Source organism: Haliotis asinina, chromosome 10, assembly GCF_037392515.1.
Source record: "Haliotis asinina isolate JCU_RB_2024 chromosome 10, JCU_Hal_asi_v2, whole genome shotgun sequence".
Lineage (NCBI taxonomy): Eukaryota > Metazoa > Mollusca > Gastropoda > Lepetellida > Haliotidae > Haliotis > Haliotis asinina.
The window spans coordinates 695,011-701,091 of record NC_090289.1 but is presented as its reverse complement, the minus strand read 5'-3'; positions in this window follow the sequence as shown (position 1 = coordinate 701,091).

The window sequence follows — 6,081 nt, the reverse complement described above, 5'->3', positions numbered from 1 at the left end:
GGTATTACATCAATCACATTCTGAGTTACGCAACTATACTGAAGTTTGGCTGTCTGGTACGGAATTGGCATTACATCAATCACATTGTGCGTTACACAACTATACAGAAGTTTGGCAGTCTGGTACGAAATTGGTATTACATCAATCACATTGTGCGTTACACAACTATACTGAAGTTTGGCAGTCTGGTACGGAATTGGTATTACATTAATCACATTGTGCGTTACACAACTACACTGAAGTTTGGCTGTCTGGTACGGAATTGGCATTACATCAATCACATTGTGCGTTACGCAACTACACTGAAGTTTGGCAGTCTGGTACGGAATTGGCATTACATCAATCACATTGTGCGCTACACAACTATACTGAAGTTTGGCTGTCTGGTACGGAATTGGCATTACATCAATCACATTGTGCGTTACACAACTACACTGAAGTTTGGCAGTCTGGTACGGAATTGGTATTACATCAATCACATTGTGCGTTACACAACTACACTGAAGTTTGGCAGTCTGGTACGGAATTGGTATTACATCAATCACATTGTGCGTTACACAACTACACTGAAGTTTGGCAGTCTGGTAGGAATTGGTATTACATCAATCACATTGTGCGTTACACAACTATACTAAAGTTTGGCTGTCTGGTACGGAATTGGTATTACATCAATCACATTGTGCGTTACACAACTATACTGAAGTTTGGCTGTCTGGTACGGAATTGGCATTACATCAATCACATTGTGCGTTACACAACTACACTGAAGTTTGGCAGTCTGGTACGGAATTGGTATTACATCAATCACATTGTGCGTTACACAACTATACTGAAGTTTTGCTGTCTGGTACGGAATTGACATTACATCAATCACATTGTGCGTTACACAACTACACTGAAGTTTGGCTCTCTGGTACGGAATTGGCATTACATCAATCACATTGTGCGTTACACAACTAAACTGAAGTTTGGCAGTCTGGTACGGAATTGGTATTACATCAATCACATTGTGCGTTACACAACTATACTGAAGTTTGGCTGTCTGGTACGGAATTGGTATTACATCAATCACATTGTGCGCTACACAACTAAACTGAAGTTTGGCAGTCTGGTACGGAATTGGTATTACATCAATCACATTGTGCGTTACACAACTATACTGAAGTTTGGCTGTCTGGTACGGAATTGGTATTACATCAATCACATTGTGCGTTACACAACTATACTGAAGTTTGGCAGTCTGGTACGGAATTGGTATTACATCAATCACATTGTGCGTTACACAACTACACTGAAGTTTGGCAGTCTGGTAGGAATTGGTATTACATCAATCACATTGTGCGTTACACAACTATACTGAAGTTTGGCTGTCTGGTACGGAATTGGTACTACATCAATCACATTGTGCGTTACACAACTACACTGAAGTTTGGCTGTCTGGTACGGAATTGGCATTACATCAATCACATTGTGCATTACACAACTACACTGAAGTTTGGCTGTCTGGTACGGAATTGGTATTACATCAATCACATTGTGCGTTACACAACTATACTGAAGTTTGGCTGTCTGGTACGGAATTGACATTACATCAATCACATTGTGCGTTACAAAACTACACTGAAGTTTGGCTGTCTGGTACGGAATTGGCATTACATCAATCACATTGTGCGTTACACAACTAAACTGAAGTTTGGTAGTGTGGTACGGAATTGGTATTACATCAATCACATTGTGCGTTACACAACTATACTGAAGTTTGGCTGTCTGGTACGGAATTGGTATTACATCAATCACATTGTGCGTTACACAACTATACTGAAGTTTGGCTGTCTGGTGCGGAATTGGTATTACATCAATCACATCGTGCGCTACACAACTATACTGAAGTTTGGCTGTCTGGTACGGAATTGGCATTACATCAATCACATTTTGCGTTACACAACTATACTGAAGTTTGGCTGTCTGGTACGGAATTGGCATTATATCAATCACATTGTGCGTTACACAACTACACTGAAGTTTGGCAGTCTGGTACGGAATTGGCATTACATCAATCACATTGTGCGTTACACAACTATACTGAAGTTTGGCTGTCTGGTACGGAATTGGCATTACATCAATCACATTGTGCGTTACACAACTACACTGAAGTTTGGCTCTCTGGTACGGAATTGGCATTACATCAATCACATTGTGCGCTACACAACTAAACTGAAGTTTGGCAGTGTGGTACGGAATTGGTATTACATCAATCACATTGTGCGTTACACAACTACACTGAAGTTTGGCTGTCTGGTACGGAATTGGTATTACATCAATCACATTGTGCGTTACACAACTACACTGAAGTTTGGCAGTCTCGTACGGAATTGGTATTACATCAATCACATTGAGTGTTGCACAACTATACTGAAGTTTGGCTGTCTGGTACGGAATTGGTATTACATCAATCACATTGTGCGTTACACAACTATACTGAAGTTTGGCTGTCTGGAACGGAATTGGCATTACATCAATCACATTGTGCGTTACACAACTACACTGAAGTTTGGCTGTCTGGTACGGAATTGGCATTACATCAATCACATTATGCGTTACACAACTATACTGAAGTTTGGCAGTCTGGTACGGAATTGGCATTACATCAATCACATTGTGCGTTACACAACTACACTGAAGTTTGGCAGTCTGGTACGGAATTGGTATTACATCAATCACATTCTGCGTTACGCAACTATACTGAAGTTTGGCTGTCTGGTACGGAATTGGCATTACATCAATCACATTGTGCGTTACACAACTATACTGAAGTTTGGCAGTCTGGTACGAAATTGGTATTACATCAATCACATTGTGCGTTACACAACTATACTGAAGTTTGGCAGTCTGGTACGGAATTGGTATTACATCAATCACATTCTGCGTTACGCAACTATACTGAAGTTTGGCTGTCTGGTACGGAATTGGCATTACATCAATCACATTGTGCGTTACACAACTATACTGAAGTTTGGCAGTCTGGTACGGAATTGGCATTACATCAATCACATTGTCCGTTACACAACTATACTGAAGTTTTCCTGTCTGGTACGGAATTGGTATTACATCAATCACATTGTGCGTTACACAACTATACTGAAACTTCGCTGTCTGGTACGGAATTGGCATTACATCAATCACATTGTGCGTTACGCAACTATACTGAAGTTTGGCTGTCTGGTACGGAATTGGTATTACATCAATCACATTGTGCGTTACGCAACTATACTGAAGTTTGGCTGTCTGGTACGGAATTGGCATTACATCAATCACATTGTGCGTTACACAACTACACTGAAGTTTGGCTCTCTGGTACGGAATTGGTATTACATCAATCACATTGTGCGTTACACAACTATACTGAAGTTTGGCTGTCTGGCACGGAATTGGCATTACATCAATCACATTGTGCGTTACACAACTATACTGAAGTTTGGCTGTCTGCTACGGAATTGGCATTACATCAATCACATTGTGCGTTACACAACTACACTGAAGTTTGGCTGTCTGGTACGGAATTGGCATTACATCAATCACATTATGCGTTACACAACTATACTGAAGTTTGGCAGTCTGGTACGGAATTGGCATTACATCAATCACATTGTGCGTTACACAACTACACTGAAGTTTGGCAGTCTGGTGCGGAATTGGTATTACATCAATCACATTCTGAGTTACGCAACTATACTGAAGTTTGGCTGTCTGGTACGGAATTGGCATTACATCAATCACATTGTGCGTTACACAACTATACTGAAGTTTGGCAGTCTGGTACGAAATTGGTATTACATCAATCACATTGTGCGTTACACAACTATACTGAAGTTTGGCAGTCTGGTACTTAATTGGTATTACATCAATCACATTCTGCGTTACGCAACTATACTGAAGTTTGGCTGTCTGGTACGGAATTGGCATTACATCAATCACATTGTGCGTTACACAACTATACTGAAGTTTGGCAGTCTGGTACGGAATTGGCATTACATCAATCACATTGTGCGTTACACAACTATACTGAAGTTTGGCTGTCTGGTACGGAATTGCTATTACATCAATCACATTGTGCGCTACACAACTATACTGAAGCTTCGCTGTCTGGTACGGAATTGGCATTACGTCAATCACATTGTGCGTTACGCAACTATACTGAAGTTTGGCTGTCTGGTACGGAATTGGTATTACATCAATCACATTGTGCGTTACGCAACTATACTGAAGTTTGGCTGTCTGGTACGGAATTGGTATTACATCAATCACATTGTGCGCTACACAACTACACTGAAGTTTGGCTCTCTGGTACGGAATTGGTATTACATCAATCACATTGTGCGTTACACAACTATACTGAAGTTTGGCTCTCTGGTACGGAATTGGCATTACATCAATCACATTGTGCGTTACACAACTATACTGAAGTTTGGCTGTCTGGTACGGAATTGGCATTACATCAATCACATTGTGCGCTACACAACTAAACTGAAGTTTGGCAGTCTGGCACGGAATTGGCATTACATCAATCACATTGTGCGTTACACAACTATACTGAAGTTTGGCTGTCTGGTACGGAATTGGCATTACATCAATCACATTGTGCGTTACACAACTATACTGAAGTTTGGCTGTCTGGTGCGGAATTGGCATTACATCAATCACATTGTGCGTTACACAACTATACTGAAGTTTGGCTGTCTGGTACGGAATTGGCATTACATCAGTCACATTGTGCGCTACACAACTATTCTGAAGTTTGGCAGTCTGGTACGGAATTGGTATTACATCAATCACATTGTGCGTTACACAACTATACTGAAGTTTTCCTGTCTGGTACGGAATTGGTATTACATCAATCACATTGTGCGTTACACAACTACACTGAAGTTTGGCAGTCTGGTACGGATTTGGTATTACATCAATCACATTGTGCGTTACACAACTACACTGAAGTTTGGCTGTCTGGTACGGAATTGGTATTACATCAATCACATTGTGCGTTACACAACTACACTGAAGTTTGGCAGTGTGGTACGGAATTGGTATTACATCAATCACATTGTGTGTTGCACAACTATACTGAAGTTTGGCTGTCTGGTACGGAATTGGTATTACATCAATCACATTGTGCGTTACACAACTATACTGAAGTTTGGCTGTCTGGTACGGAATTGGCATTACATCAATCACATTGTGCGTTACACAACTACACTGAAGTTTGGCTGTCTGGTACGGAATTGGCATTACATCAATCACATTATGCGTTACACAACTATACTGAAGTTTGGCAGTCTGGTACGGAATTGGCATTACATCAAGCACATTGTGCGTTACACAACTACACTCAAGTTTGGCAGTCTGGTACGGAATTGGTATTACATCAATCACATTCTGTGTTACGCAACTATACTGAAGTTTGGCTGTCTGGTACGGAATTGGCATTACATCAATCACATTGTGCGTTACACAACTATACTGAAGTTTGGCAGTCTGGGACGAAATTGGTATTACATCAATCACATTGTGCGTTACACAACTATACTGAAGTTTGGCAGTCTGGTACGGAATTGGTATTACATCAATCACATTCTGCGTTACACAACTATACTGAAGTTTGGCAGTCTGGTACGGAATTGGCACTACATCAATCACATTGTGCGTTACACAACTATACTGAAGTTTGGCTGTCTGGTACGGAATTGGCATTACATCAATCACATTGTGCACTACACAACTATACTGAAGCTTCGCTGTCTGGTACGGAATTGGCATTACATCAATCACATTGTGCGTTACGCAACTATACTGAAGTTTGGCTGTCTGGTACGGAATTGGTATTACATCAATCACATTGTGCGTTACGCAACTATACTGAAGTTTGGCTGTCTGGTACGGAATTGGTATTACATCAATCACATTGTGCGCTACACAACTACACTGAAGTTTGGCTCTCTGGTACGGAATTGGTATTACATCAATCACATTGTGCGTTACACAACTATACTGAAGTTTGGCTCTCTGGTACGGAATTGGCATTACATC